This window comes from Typopeltis vanoorti, chromosome 15, assembly GCF_054136105.1.
Source record: "Typopeltis vanoorti isolate ZY-2024b chromosome 15, IOZ_Tvanoo_1.0, whole genome shotgun sequence".
NCBI classification, from domain to species: domain Eukaryota; kingdom Metazoa; phylum Arthropoda; class Arachnida; order Uropygi; family Thelyphonidae; genus Typopeltis; species Typopeltis vanoorti.
This window is the reverse complement of record NC_143563.1, coordinates 119641427-119657721: the sequence shown is the minus strand read 5'-3', so window position 1 is coordinate 119657721 and position 16295 is coordinate 119641427. Positions and strand designations below refer to the sequence as shown.

General features: G+C 37.4%; 1 protein-coding gene across 4 annotated transcripts in view; it reads left to right on the top strand.

Annotated features, from left to right (window-relative positions):
• The window catches only part of LOC150099104 (transducin beta-like protein 3), a 470278-nt gene that overhangs the window by 214484 nt on the left and 239499 nt on the right, over nt 1–16295 (top strand). The window lies entirely within an intron of this gene.

The following is a 16295-nucleotide window of genomic DNA, read 5'->3' as shown; positions in this document are numbered from 1 at the left end:
TACTACATCAGTTAATCAAATCACCAGTCCAAAAATTGTATAGAATAAAATCCGGAAAATGAAAGGCAGATATAGTACCCATTGTTTCTCCACCTTAGACTATAACGGAAGTGTTCTTGCTAATCCCAAAGAATTGCAGATACTTCGGGAGAAACGTTTGCTAAAATCTCGGCAATAGCTTCATATTCTCCAGAATTTTTAATACTGAAAGAACAGCAAGAGAAACAAAGGCTTATTTTTTCTACCAACATTCTTCTGCCATATAATCAGCCATTTGTCAAGGAGTAACTAAAAAGAGCTCTCCTGCAATCTCACCCTAGTGCAGTAGGACCTGATGACGTCCATTATGAAATGATAAAACATCTACCATCATCTTCTATGGATTTTCTTCTCTTCTTTCAAGCGTACTCGAGCCGAAGCACATTTTGTAAGACGTCAGAGTCAAACACAATCATGGATCCAATTTACTACATCATTTAATCAAATGACCAGTCCAAAAATTGTATGGGATAAATTCGGAAAATGAAAGGCAGTATAGTACACATTGTTTGTCCACCTTAGACTGTAATGGAAGTATTCTTGCTGATCCCAGTGGATGTCATCAGCAGTAGGACCTGTTGACATCCCTTATGAAATGATAAAACATCTACCATCATCTTCTATGGATCTTCTTCTTCTCTTATTATACAATAGAATACTTGCAGAGGAAGAGTTTCCAAATTCTTGGTATAAGTCAATTGTCATTGCTATCCCAAAACCATTTACTACATCAATTAATCAAATGACTAGTCCAAAAATTGTATGGGATAAAATCTGGAAAATGAAAGGCAGGTATAGTACACATTGTTAGTCCACTGTAGACTATAATGGAAGTGTCCTTGCTGATCCCAAAGCTATATACAGATAATTTGGGAGAAACTTTTGCTAAAATCTCAGCAACAGCTTCATGTTCTCTGGAATTTTTAATACTGAAAGAGCAGCAAGAGAAACAAAGGCTTATTTTTTCTACCAAAATTCTTCAGCCATTTGTCAAGGAGGAACTAAAAAGAGCTCTCCTATAATCTCACCCTAGTGCAGTAGGACCTGATGACATCCATTCTGAAATGATAAAACATCTACCATCATCTTCTATGGATCTTCTTCTCTTATTATACAATAGAATACTTGCAGAGGAAGAGTTTCCAAATTCTTGGCATAAATCAATTGTCATTGCTATCCCAAAACTAGGAAAAGATCCAACACAAGCAAATAATTATCGATCCATTGCTCTGACCAGCTGTCTTTGTAAGAAAATGGTTAATACCAGACTTCTCTGGTATTTAGAAAGCAACAGTCTTCTTTCCAATACAAAATGTGGTTTCCGTAGACATCGATCAACTTTAGACCATTTAGTTCGGTTAGAAACTTGTATAAGAGATGCATTTCTGAAGCAAGAACATCTTGTCTCGGTTCTTTTTGACATGGAAAAAGCTTATGACACAACCTGGAGATATGGCATATTAAAAGACCTCTATGACCTAAGTCTCAAAGGACACCTCCCTATATTTATTAAAAACTTTCCGTCTAGGTGAACTTTCCAAGTCAGAGTGGGAAGTATGCTATTTCGATCATATCTTCAAGAACAAGGTGTTCCCCAAGACTCTTAAGTGTAACCCTTTTTGCTATTAAATCAACTCAGTCATTGAACAGCTTCCTCCCACTGTAGTCAGTACTCTATATGTTGATGACTTCACAATTTACTGTCACTCACGTAACATGAGAGTAATTGAAAGACAACATCAACAAGCAATTGATCATGTGGGCTCTTAATAATGGGTTTAATCTCTCTGTGGGCTCTTAATAATGGGTTTAGGTTTTCAACAGAAAAAAGTGTGTGTGTGTGTACACTTCTATCAAAAACACACTCACCACCCAAATCCTGAACTAAGAATGGGACCTATTGTTATTCCATTAACTTCAGAAATCAAGTTCTTGGGACTCATTTTTGACAGAAAACTCACATTTCTAGCACACATTTGTCAACTAAGAGAAAAGTGCAAAAGAACTTTGAACCTCCTTCGCATTCTATCCGCTACTGGGTGGGGTGCTGATCGAGCTTCATTGCTCCATCTTTATCGTGCACTTATACGTTCAGAGCTGGATTATGGGTCTCAAGTCTATGGTTTGGCAAGACAGAGTAACCTACGATTCCATCCATCATCAGGGTATACGGATAGCTACTGGTGCCTTTCGCACCTCACCCACTCCAAGTCTCTATGTAGAAGCAAAAGAAGCAAACTGTTTCCGGCTCTATCACTTTGATGGAAACAGTTGTCTCTTAATTATGCCCTAAAAATAAAATCTCTCCCAGATCACCCTACATAGAATAGTATCTTCTCTCTGCATTGGGAAGCTCAATATCACACACTTCAAACTGCTATATATCCTTTTGGTATGCGTATTAAAGAAACTGTGCAAGCTGTTAGTATAAATGATGACAACATTAGCTACAATAAACATAACAGCATTCCTCCATGGCAGCTTTGCACACCATCCTGCAAAATCTTACTTTGTCAGCTACAGAAATCTTGTACCCCATCATCCATTTACCTGCAATTGTTTAATTCACACAGAGCTGTACATGCTGATTTCTTACCCATCTATACTGATGGTTCAAGAACTAACACCTCTGTTGGCTGTACTGCTGTATTTCCTGACATTATTATCTCACATCAGATCCCACCAGACTGCAGTAATTATACAGCAAAGTTACATGCCATTCAGCTTGCACTTGTGCATATAAAAGAAAACTGCTACCAGAAGTGTATAGTTTATACAGACTCATCGAGCTCTTTACAGGCTATCTCCTCTCCTATCTATAATCCTCATCCAGTACTTTATGAAGTGCTACACCTGCTTCATAAAATGAAAATCCTTAATTTTGATGTTCAGTTCTGCTGGATTCCCAGCTACATCGGAATCAAAGGAAATGAGGCTGCAGATGCAGCTGGTAAATCAGCCAATACCTTCTCCACATACTATTTGACAGTTCCATATACAGACTACAGACAACATATAAGATCAGAGCTAATTGCTCAGTGGGAGTTAACATGAAGAAACATCAACAAACAAATTATATAACATTCAACCTGAAATTAAACACTGGCATTCTAGTCAATGTACAAACAGAAGGGAGGAGGTTGTCCTTGCTAGGATCTGCATTGGTCACAGTCACCTTACGCATTCTCATTTACTGAGAGCTGATGATCCTCCCATATGTGAAAAATGCAATACACATCTCACTATTCATCATATTCTGGTAGATTGTCAAAAATTTACACGAGAGGGGAATGAAATTTTCACCTATCTAACCAAGCCATATACACTCAGGGAAATGCTAACAGACCCATGCAAATTGCATGATGTTTTTAATTTTTTAGAAAGAATTAATTTATACAAACACATTTGACCATAAATTTGTTTATATGTAAATACTTTTTTTTTGCTCAACTTAACTTTTATACATATATATATATATTATTCATTAGGTTAAATCTGACTAATTATGTATTACCATGGGCCTTGATCTTGTATATTTTTATCACCCTGCTGTACTTTTGTTAATATGTAAATACTATAATGCTAAACTTAAATTTCATGCATCAGTGCTGTATAATAATTCCTTTCTGACTCTTTAAGTATTAGTATAATAATGTTATTTAAATTAAGGGGATATTAAATCCCACATTGTTTCAAAACCGAAAAAGAAACTCAAAGATCGGAATCAAGGTTTCATACCGAATATAGTAAACTGTAAAAGTATCGGTGACTACTAGCGTAAGCTTAAGCACTAAGTCCAAAGTACGTAGTACAAACTAGGGCAACTCGTTGCAAAGGTGGGGAAAGTTCTGATCACTATTCTTAGTATTTCCCATAATGTAAAACCCACCTCCTAGGAGATGTATAATGTTATACATTTTGGTGGGAGGTCACTGCCCAGACCGGTTTCGATCTTTATTGAGAGCTCATCAGTGAGCAGCTAGACCAAATTAATACTAAGGGTATAGCGAAAAGAACTTATATACTTTGCTATACGAGTTGTCAAAAAGGTGCACCGATTAAATTACATAAATAAAGAGCCAGTAGGCTTCATTTCGGCGATGTAAACATTATTTAAATTAAGGGGATATTAAATCCCACATTGTTTCAAAACCGAATAAGAAACTCAAAGATCGGAATCAAAGAGTTTCATGCCGAATATGGTGAACTATAAAAGTATCAGCGACTACTAGTGTAAGCTAAAGCACATAGTCCAAACTAGGTCAACTCATAGCAAAGGTGGGTAAAGTACTGTCCGCTCTTTGAGTTTCCTACTCGGTTTTGAAATAATGTGGGATTTAATATCCCCTTAATTTAAATAATGTTTACATCGCCGAAATGAAGCCTATTGGCTCTTTATTTATGTAATAGTATAATAATGTTTATTGTAATATTACTAGACATAGACACTGCTCTCCTTGACTTGTTTTGTATATATGCATATTAACCTACAGTTATATATTTATGTACTGCTGAAACCTCTGCAGTAATTTTGTTTATATGTAGATACTGCATCACTTAACATACATTTTGTGTATGCATCTTATTTACTACTTTATTTTTCGAATGATCATGTAGTGCTGTTGGACATCTTACCTATTTGTGTACTTTCTAGTAATTCTGTTTATGTGTATTCTAAATTTAATTTTCATCCATGCATATTGTATAATAATCCCTTTTTGCCTATTTTTGTACTGCTATAAAGGCATCTATTATCATTTTACATATATGTAGATACTGCATTCCTTTGCTTAGTGTTTCATATATTATGTATTAACTTATATTATTAACTATTTTTGCATTACTGTAATAACCTCTGACCTTGTGTGTTGCTGTGCCCTCTGCAACAGTTCTGTATACCTAGAGATGCTGCTTTGTGAAGTAGATTCTTGTACAGACATATTGTTTACAATTTTCTGTAAATGCTAATGTTGTAACCTTTAGTATGGGTCATACTGTGCCATACTAAAATATAAATATATACTGTGCCAAATAAACTATAAACCAACCCACCAATCTGGTGAAAAGAATATGAAAACAGTACTGGACACTTTGTTTTGAGTTGGGAGGGGGATAATAAAAATCATTGTCCATAAAATACCGTATGCTGTGAAGATGGAACTACTGAATATGGAATAAATTTACTGCTAATTTAGATAGTATGTGGAATTACTTAATTAGCTACAATTTTCTACTCTTTACTGAATCTCCCTCTTCCCCCCTTCAAAAATTACTTAAATATCTTAATAATTGGCATAGCCATTTGTTTCACATCAGCTACGCCTATTTGATTCTGAAATGAATTTGTGATTAGTTGGATATTATCTTTAAAGTGAATTAATTTTAACAATATCAGTGCTGAATGTGAGAATTACAGAGGTATTTCCCTACTGAATGTTTCTGGTAAGATTTATGCAAGTATACTTGAGAAACTGTTGAGCAGGATTGTGGAAGGGAAGTTTGGTGTAGAGCAAGCTGGATTCAGGCCAGATAGAGGCTGTTAGGATCAGATTTTCACTTTATGACATCATCATCAAATTCCTGCCATGTACCCTCAAGGGGTGTACAGGATATGATAGTACTTTATAGCACTTTATGACAAATAGTTGAAAAATCATGGGGATATATAACAAAGATCTGTAGTTAAGTTCGTAGATCTGGAAAAGGCATGTGACAAGGTGCCAAGAGAAATAGCTATTCAAAACGTTACAGTTATATGGTTGTCAGTGGAACATTATATCAAGTAATACTTAGTCTTTATTTGAGTTGTAAGTCTGCAGTTAGAATTGATGGAAGTACACGAAGGTGGTTTAATGTTAAATCTGGTGTGACACAAGGATGCACATTATCCCCTCTGTTATTCATTATCTATATGGATCACATTATGAAGGAAAGTGGTATTAAACATGATATCAAAATTTGAGATGTTAATGTCAGCTCTTTGCTTTATGCAGATGATGTTATACTTCTAAATAAATCCACTATAAGTCTGCAAGATTCTCTGACTAAATTGAATAACTGTTGTAATCGATATGGTATGAAGGTCAGCAATAAAAAGACAAAGACAATGAAAATAGGCAGAATCATTGAAAATGTCAACTGTGTTGTGAATAGAGAACCTGTAGAACAAGTAAAACATTTCAGCTACTTAGGCATGATTTTTAGTGAAGAAGGTAAATTAAATATAGAAATAGACAACAAAATCAACAAAGCTATACCTGGTATGAAATCAACTGAATAAATTTATATGCAATAAGACAGAAATTAGTCAAAACACTAAATTAGCTGTATGGAACAGCTAATTTATTGCTTTGAACACTGTTCAAACCAAATTTAACTGATTAATCTGAGTGCTGGGTTAGAAATAAAAACTCGACCAAAGACTAGCTACTGCAGATACGAGAGTCCTGCGAAAGATTGGAGTGTGAACAGATGGCATCAATGGCAATATCATATTAAAAATGAGGATATTTAGTAAAGAACTTGACATTGTTAACTTCTAGGAATGTGTTTGCAGATCTAATCTCAGGTGGTATGGTAACTTAAGCAGAATGGGAGAGGAAAGATTAGCAAAACAAGTGTTCTCTGCCAGGTTGGTAGGAAAAAAGACCCAGAGGAAGACTGAGATAAAGGTAAATTGATACAGTGCCTTAGAACAGCATTTCCCAAACGGGGAGCCATAGGTTTTGTTGAGGGGGAGGCGTGAAATAATCAAAACAAATTGAAAATGTTTTAAGACTAAGTAGATTTTTTTTATCTTAAAAGAAATGTATTTTTTTTATTTCTTTTTTGTTATTTTTTATATTTTAATGGAAAAAAAATCACATTCGTGCGGGTTCAGAAATTTTGCTTCCTGCATGTTTTGACACTTAATGATTATTAGTAAATTTATGCTTATTCATATAAGTTTCATTTCAAAGCAGAAATCTAACAATTGCAGTTTCAAATATTTCACCTGATATTGACTTTTTGTGTAGCAGTATTGAAACACATCCATCCCATTAAATTGTTATTAAACTTCTTTTATGTTTTTAATTCTTTCTTTATTACTAATTGTTTTACATTTCATGTGCTTGTTCTGCAAATGTACAATAACAATATATCTATCTATATAAAATATGAGATGATGTGCCATGTCAAATGTGTATGTAAGATGCTAAAAATGCATTATTTGCATTTGATTTTTGCCATATCACTGTGTATGTTTTGTATTGATTATAAATACAATAAATATTATAATAATATATGTGTATATTACGATTTTTTTCAAGGGGGGGGCGTGAAATATTTTAATTTTTTCAAAGGGGACCCTGATATCCAGAAGTTTGGGAAGCACGGTCTTAGAAGATAGAAATATAAGATCTGATAATGATTAAGTCTAGACTGGTAACAGATTGATTTTGAGGAAAATTGTAGATAGGAAATTAGTAATGATGTAAATTTTTCATGTAGTGCTATCGTATCTTTTACACCCCTTGAGGGTACATGTCAGGAATTTGATGGTGACGATGATTGCTTAAGATGTCTGTTAAATGAGTGCAAAAAATGAAACAAATTTCTGATCTATAATAGACTGTTGCTTAAAATTCAGTGTGTCTACTTCTTGATAGCTGGCAAATAATTTATGTTTAGATTTTTTTTTTTATGATTAAGTCTGTGCACGAAACTTACAAAACAATAGTGAGTTGAGTACTTAAGTGATTAGTGAGGAAGAAGAACATAAACAGTTAATATGTTTTTTTTTTTTTATGAGGGCTAGGAGGTTTTATTTATTGGGGAAAAATGGATGGTAGAAGGCCCTTCCAATGAACAAAGACATATGGAATGAAAGAAGAACATGAGACATTGGTTCACTAATAGTGGATTTGCACAATTTGTGTATTGTTATTGAATAGTACTTGCATTAGTTCTTACATCAGTGGAGAAAAGCAGAGAAATGTGGTAGTTGGTTTGGTAAAACAGTGTCCCTGGGAGAACTAAAAAAAAAAACATCTTCCAGAAACAAAGCAAAGCAGTTGTAGCAAGTCCATGAGAAAGATATACGAGAGGGTTATCTTATTAACCAGACTGCCTTCTCTTGTATGCAGTTGAGCGTTTTCATGGAGATTTTAATTACACCCCTGTAAATGTGAGTGCAGTACTCTAAAGTCAGCCAAATTTGGTATTTGGAAATCATTTAAAGTTGTACAAGAGAGAAGCACTTTGAGTGAAAAAGAATACTAAGATTTTTAGAGGCTGAGGAGACTTTATGCATTGTGTGTTAGAACAGGCTAGATGCGAAACTTTATCGAAGATGAGAGAACTTGACTAGTGATCAAAATATTATCAAAAGGAAGGAATATTGAAGCAAGATCTTTCTTGCTTCAATATTTTTTGTATTGAATATACAAAATCAATACTTTCTGTCTTATTGGCCTCGATCTCACACCAGATTGCTTGAAATGAACAGCCATTCCTCTCACCAGTTTCCCATTCTTTTTGGCTGCAGTTTTTCTGTCATCATCAGCAGTACCTCTCTCCCCATCTTGTCTTCTCTATCTCACTTGAAAATACTAAACCCATTACATTCTATTTTTCTGATTATATCGTGCTTTTAGTCAAGTCTCACTAATGCTTATAACTTTTGGCCACTAACCAATTACAAAAACCCCCCTCCTCTTGTTTCTGATACTTCTGGAGTATCAGAAACAAGAGGAACCAGAAACCGTAGCATCCTTTTTACGCCCCTAACATTTACTTTCTGAATAGACTACTCTATTCAATATTGTTGCCTGATGGACTAGATTCCACCTTTGTTGGTCATTCTCACAATGACTTGCCTTGTGGGTTCCTTCGCCCACACTCACCTAGTTGCTTAACTTTTCCTGATTTTGCACTTCAGCATTCTCAGTGAACAAAGCTTTCTCTAGACACCGAAACCTTTTAGGTACAGTCCATCAGCATTATAAAAATCCATCTTTTCACCGTCTGAAAAGACGGTGAAAAGATGGATTAGCCTAGTGGCCATGCGCTTCGAAACAATATGCCTGGGGAAGAAGTGTCCTAGGTTCGATTCCCATCGATGAAACCCCCCAAATAAATCCCAGTTTATCTGGGATTTTTCATCCCGCAAGCAGAAAACCAGCCCCGTGAACACGTATGGATACAGTCAGGAATACTTAAGACAATCCTTTCAGCCATAGATCTGAATTGTCAGCTAGCTATGCTGGTCCCGAGCCCGGATAAAAACAGGGGGGGGGGGGGGTGTTGAGTTAGTGTCATACCTCCCCATAAAAGGGGCTCATGGCTGTTGAATCACCCTACAAAATGAAATGAATGAATGAATTAATGAATCTTTTCATTTGTTATCAATTCCTTCTTTCTCATTTTGCTTCTATCATAGCTTGGCAGGAGACTTACGGCCTTCATCTTCTTACTTTTCTTTTTCTCTTCATCCAGTAACTCCTTCATAGAATATATAGAATACTCATGGGGGGGGGTGGGGGGGGGGGGGGGTGGGGGGGGGGGGGGGTGGGGGGGGGGGGGGGTGGGGGGGGGGGGGGGTGGGGGGGGGGGGGGGTGGGGGGGGGGGGGGGTGGGGGGGGGGGGGGGTGGGGGGGGGGGGGGGTGGGGGGGGGGGGGGGTGGGGGGGGGGGGGGGTGGGGGGGGGGGGGGGTGGGGGGGGGGGGGGGTGGGGGGGGGGGGGGGTGGGGGGGGGGGGGGGTGGGGGGGGGGGGGGGTGGGGGGGGGGGGGGGTGGGGGGGGGGGGGGGTGGGGGGGGGGGGGGGTGGGGGGGGGGGGGGGTGGGGGGGGGGGGGGGTGGGGGGGGGGGGGGGTGGGGGGGGGGGGGGGTGGGGGGGGGGGGGGGTGGGGGGGGGGGGGGGTGGGGGGGGGGGGGGGTGGGGGGGGGGGGGGGTGGGGGGGGGGGGGGGTGGGGGGGGGGGGGGGTGGGGGGGGGGGGGGGTGGGGGGGGGGGGGGGTGGGGGGGGGAAAATGGTAATTTGAATTCTCGAAATCAGGCATATACAACAAAACATGTTTATTGGAACAAATTACACTTTACAACTATAATTGGAATAGGATACTAAGCTTTTCAAAATCTCTTGCTAAGTTAGTTACTCAATGCTAATTTAACAAAACACTCACAGATCAAATTGCTAATCAAACACAAACTATAAAACATTAAAACTAGCTAACTATGTTATTCTAAATCAAATTCTTATTGCATGCTACATTTAAAGACATTTCACAACCCGTTACTATTCTGGTATAGATCATCTACAAAATTACAAATTCACATATAATCTATGTCACATGCAGCTAAAATTTCACTCCTGACATTCCTTTGTTCAGCAGAATTACTCTATCTCAAAATACAAATCCTTATTATAGTCCACTATGAATTGTCCACTTAATATAATCTAACATTAAATTCTGTCTCATTCAAATATACAGTAAAGGTCTTTACATTAACCATTCTTTTTCCGAAGGCCTGTTAATGACCACGTGTTATTCGGGTCCTCCTTCGATCGGTTGCTTCTGCAATAGGCTTATGACTACGCCCTCCGTTTTACATTCTTCCGGACTCGAACTTCTCACTGCCTTGATATAGTGTTGTCTCTGCTCCTACTTGAGTGGGACATCCGGCGGTCGGCACAATTTCTGCATGGGCCGATGATTCGCGTGTTGCTCGTCATGGAATCTTGTTTGGCTTACTCAGAATGCCTGTCCACTATCCGGCATTATGGGACCCTCTTGATCATCCCTACTCTGTCCGCTAGTCAGGAATCCTCGAGGTGAAGTCAGGAACAACCAGAAAAAAGCCTCGCATTATCGCACACATTGCCTTTATTTTGTTCCTTCTTTTCCACACGACCCTTTGTTTTCATGCCCTCAAGATGATCCTCAAAGTCCTATCTGCCATTAGGTGCTGTATTCTAGGGAATCCCTCATGTGTCATCTTCCTCGTACGTTTTAGCTTGCGGCATTACCACCAATACGTACGTATGTAACTTGACCTTTGCACTCGTACTCTTAACTTCTTTGGCGACTTATTAAGTTTAAGACAGCTTAATGGGACAAGATTATACTACTACTATTTCCTTATTACCAATTCATTTATCTGATAATCCCTCAGTTTAGTTTTCAACTACAAGATTTTTCTAGTGCGATTTACATGTTATTACACAACTTCCTATACAACAAAAATTCAGAACTATGTGCTGTTAACCAGGTATTATCTGAGTTACCCAAATTCTTATATTAGATTCTGAATGAATAATTTCTTAAAATTCGTCCATTCAGGAAGCAACAGCAGAATGCGTTTCTACTGGAGTGCCGAAAATCTAGTTTTTCTACTGTTTCCGTCCATTTTTTCTGTCGGTTGACGTCAAGGTTGTGAATGAGTTCATCTGCAATGTGAGGGTCACCACACTCTAGGTATTCTTGATACAGGATTTTACTATTATTGTCCCATCCAGTGTTATACTCCTTGCAGAACCTCTTGGTATGGTCTTCTTACCTACAACTAAACCACCTCCCATGAATCTCTTGTAATTATTCCTTTCTTTTAGGCTTACACAGTGATCCAAATGCATTTTTGAAAATTATGGAGACAACTACCGTGTTTGAATAAAAACTTTAGTTTAATATAACTAAAATCTACATTCGACATTTCGACCTTTATGTCAAGGTCATCTTCTGGAGCGTACAAATATACACAGGAAACAAGCTATACTACAATCAAACTGGTTCGTTAAAGACACTGACCAACCGCTACCACAATTGTTGGCCTGACCTCTGGTGAAAAAAAAAAAAAAAAAAATAAAAAAAGGGTGCTTAAGGGTCAAAGCTGTATAACTGAGAGGAGACCTCCACATAGCCTTTAAAGGAATGCGGAGAACCGACCAGGGCTTCTGACCTAATGTCCAATCCTCACCTTCTCGTGGTGCACCCTGTTGGGTATCTACTTTGATACTGAACGAACGAGGATGGGCTGGCAATTTGGGATTTAGCCGACCAAATTGTATTCTTATTGGTTAAACCAAAATAAAAAATGATGGTACAACATGACAAAATTTCATGCCGGCTGGGGCATCGCCCTGTTAAACAAGGCCCCCGTTGTTTTCGCCAGGGAACCAGGGCAAACAGCGAAAAGTCAGCTACTGGAACAAATCTGAAAACAAACCCCAACTCAACATCACCAGATTTAAAGATCGGTACTATCAACTTAAGAAGCCTGAATGGCAAAGAAATGGAGCTAGCTGAGGAATTAGATAAGTACCAGATCGACACAATAGGGGTGAGTTTATAAATACAAAATGTTATATTCAGGCAATGACAATCAAGGAAAAGAAGGAGTAGCCATAGTATTCAACACAAAATATGAGGCTAATCTTCTTGAATGGCAGTCAGTCTCAAGTAGAGTAATGTGGGCAAATATGAGAATGGGGAACTGGACAATGAGACTTATTTGTGCCTATGGTCCCACAGAAGGTTCTACTAAGGTAGAAGTGGAGGAATTTTTTGACGTTTTAGAAAAAGCAACTGACACAATGAAAAAGGAAAAGGTGGTCCTTGTTGGGGATCTAAATAGCAGAGTAGGAAATGATTGTGAGACATATAAAAATATTTTGGGAAAATTTGGAGAAAAGAGCAAAGCTAATAATAATGGCAAATATCTGTTGGATTTCTGCTCAGGACATGGGCTGGTTATTACTAACACCATGTTCCAACATAAAAATGTGCACAAATTCACATGGAGAGAAGAGGCTAGGAATAAGAAAAGTCTCATTGACTATGTTATTGTTGATAGTGATGTTTTCTCCTTGGTGCAGGACACCAGAGTGTACAGAGGATTTGAAATTGGAAGCGTTCACTATTTAGTCTTGAGCAGGATAAAATTGAATTTCATATTGAAAAGAATAACGTGTAAGAAAGTTTTAAAGCGAATAAAAGTTGCGCAGCTCTCAGATGTGAACTGTAGACTAAAATACAGAAAGATTATTGAAAAGAAAATGAAAGAGTTTGAGAACAGGAATCAAACCTTGGAGATTCAGTGGCAAGCCTTGAAGAAAGCCCTGATTGATTCAGCCAGTGAGGCATGTGGAGAGGGTGTGTGCAATGATAGAAAAATTAGAACTCCATGGTGGACACAGGAAGTTAAAGAGGCAGTGAAGGAAAAGAAGAAAGCATATCAAAAGTTCCTGGCAAATAAGTCAGCTTTTACTCTTACAGAATACAGAGAAAAATGTAAGAAAGCGAAACACTGTGTAAAACTAGCTAAACAAAAGTCATGGGAGGACTTTGGCAAGAATATAGAAAATAAATGTCAAGAAGGTGGCAAAATATTCTGGAGGTTGTTGAAGAAGCTTAGGAATGGAGGAAAGAGTGCTGTAAAAGGAGTTAGAGATGATAAAGGTGACATGAAAACAGGAGAAAAAGATATCCTTGAAGTATGGAGTAATTACTTTGAAAAACTGCTAAATGAAACAAGCAGTGATGACAACACAGTGATAAAAAACACTGACCAGGCATGCAGTCAGGAATACATATCCATACTTGAAGTAGAAAAAGCCATCAAAGGCTTGAAATGTGGAAAGGCTGCAGGAGTAGATGATATTCGACCAGAAATGCTGAAGTATGGTGGTATAAATGTCTTACAGTGGCTGCACTGCATAGTTCAGAAAGCCTGGACTGAGGGACGAATTCCCGATGATTGGAGTAGAGCTCTCATAGTACCCATATATAAAAAGGGAAATAAAACTGAATGTGAGAATTACAGAGGTATTTCCCTACTGAGTGTTCCTGGAAAGATCTATGCAAGTATACTTGAGAAACGGTTGAGAAGAATTGTGGAAGAAAAGCTTGGTGAAGAACAAGCTGGATTCAGGCCAAATAGAGGCTGTCAGGATCAGATCTTCACTTTACGACAAATAGTCGAGAAAGCATGGGAATATAACAAAGATCTGTATTTAAGTTTTGTCGATTTGGAAAAGGCATATGACAAGGTGCCAAGAGAGAAGCTATTCAATACGCTGCAGTTATATGGTGTCAATGGGGCATTATATCAAGCAATACTTAGTCTTTATTTGAGTTGTAAGTCAGCAGTTAGAATTGAAGGAAGTACAGGAAGATGGTTTAATGTTAAATCTGGTGTGAGACAAGGATGTACATTATCCCCTCTGTTATTCATTATCTATATGGATCACATTAAGAAGGAAAGTGGTATTAAACCTGATATCGAAATTGGAGATGTTAATGTCAGCTCTTTGCTTTATGCGGATGATTTTATACTTCTAAATAAATCCACTACAAGTCTGCGAGATTCTCTGACTAAATTGAATAGCTGTTGTAATAGATATGGTATGCAGGTGAGCAATAAAAAGACAAAGACAATGAAAATAGGCAGAATCATTGAAAATGTCAACTGTTGTGAATGGAGAACCTGTGGAACAAGTAAAACATTTCAGTTACTTAGGCACGATTTTTAGTGAAGATGGTAAATTAAATATAGAAATAGACAACAGAATCAGCAAAGCCGGTATGATGGGAAGTCAATTGAATAAATTCATATGGAATAAGAGAGAAATTAGTCGGAACACTAAATTAGCTGTATACAAGACAGTGTTCAAACCAGTTTTAACTTATGGATCTGGGAGCTGGGTCAGAAGTAAAACACTTGACCAGAGACTAGAGACCGCAGATATGTGAGTCCTGAGAAAGATTAGAGGCGTGAATAGATGGCATCAATGGCAATATCATATTAAAAATGAGGATATTAGGAAAGAACTTGACATTGTCAGCATCCAGTAATGCGTTAACAAGGTATGGATCTGACAGTTGGGTTAGATATAAAGCACTTGATCAAAGACTGTAGCATACAGATATGAGAGTTCTGAGAAAAATTAGGTGGGTGAAAAGATGGCATCAGTAGCATAATCATGTTAAAAATGATGATATTAGAAAGGAACTTGACATTGGTAGCATTCAAGAATGTGTAAGCACAGCTAGTCTAAGGTGGTTTGGTTACTTAAACAAAATGGGTGTATTATCGGAAGGGTCACTACCCTAAAACAGTTTCGACCTTTATTAATTTCAACAGTGAGAGCCAGACCCAGAAGTATTACCAAAGTTGAAGTAATGCGGAAGTGATATTACCATATACAAGTAGTCAAAACATGAACGTGTTACACCTTTGGATTAGAGATAGATGTTGATAGATTAGTAAAATACTTTGGATTAGAGATAGATGTTGAAAATTTTTTTGCTTGGTTATACTGTGAATTAAAGATACCAAAAAATTATATTCTTGGTTTCATCCTTCCTTTCTCCAAGTGTAAGCAGGCAAAGTTTGTGCATGAAGTCACTTTACTACTTGTATGTTAGAGGCCAATGACTTCACATCAACTAATGCAAAGCATATATCCTTACAGACATGTGTTTGACTTCTGCATTACTTCAACCGTGGTATCACTTCTGGGTCTGGCTCCCAGAAGTGATAAATTGATGAGATTTATATTAATTTCAACCTTTATATTGATATGATCAATATAAAGGTTGAAAGTGGTCTTGGTAGTGACCCTTCTCATAATGCATAAGTTTATACATGTCTAAGAATATGTGCTTTGCATTATGGGATTCTAAGGCAATTGATGTGAAGTCATATATCAGCCTTGAAGTGACTTCAGATGCAAACTTTGTTTGCTTACCCTTGCATAAAGGATGAAACCAATAATATAATTGCCTGCCATCTTTCATTTATAGTATAACCAAGTGAAAAAACTTGCGACAAGTAATAGACTAATTGGAGGAAAATTTTGGCTAGGTGATTAATAATAATATAAACTGAATCATGTAGTGCTGTCATAGTAGCCTATGTCATTAATGATGATGTATTTTTGATTTTTGCTTACCATTTATCTCTGTTAGTGATTTTCAATAGTTGTCATAATATTCAAATTCACAAAAGTGGAATTTGATATGTTTATGAGCATATGTTTTAGCATTTAGTATTTATAGAAGTATAAATTGACTATTTTTGCTTATGATTTATCATTGCTGTATTATTTAAAGAAAAATCACCTTTCGTGTCTTTAATATTGATGCATTTTTTTTTTTTTTTTGCAGTCATCTGCATCATAAAGCATGCTATTGTTATCACTTAAAATCTTTTTTTTTTTTCCATAAGGAAATATTGAAAAAAAAAAAGTGATTATAGTCTTTCCTACCTTTTTATG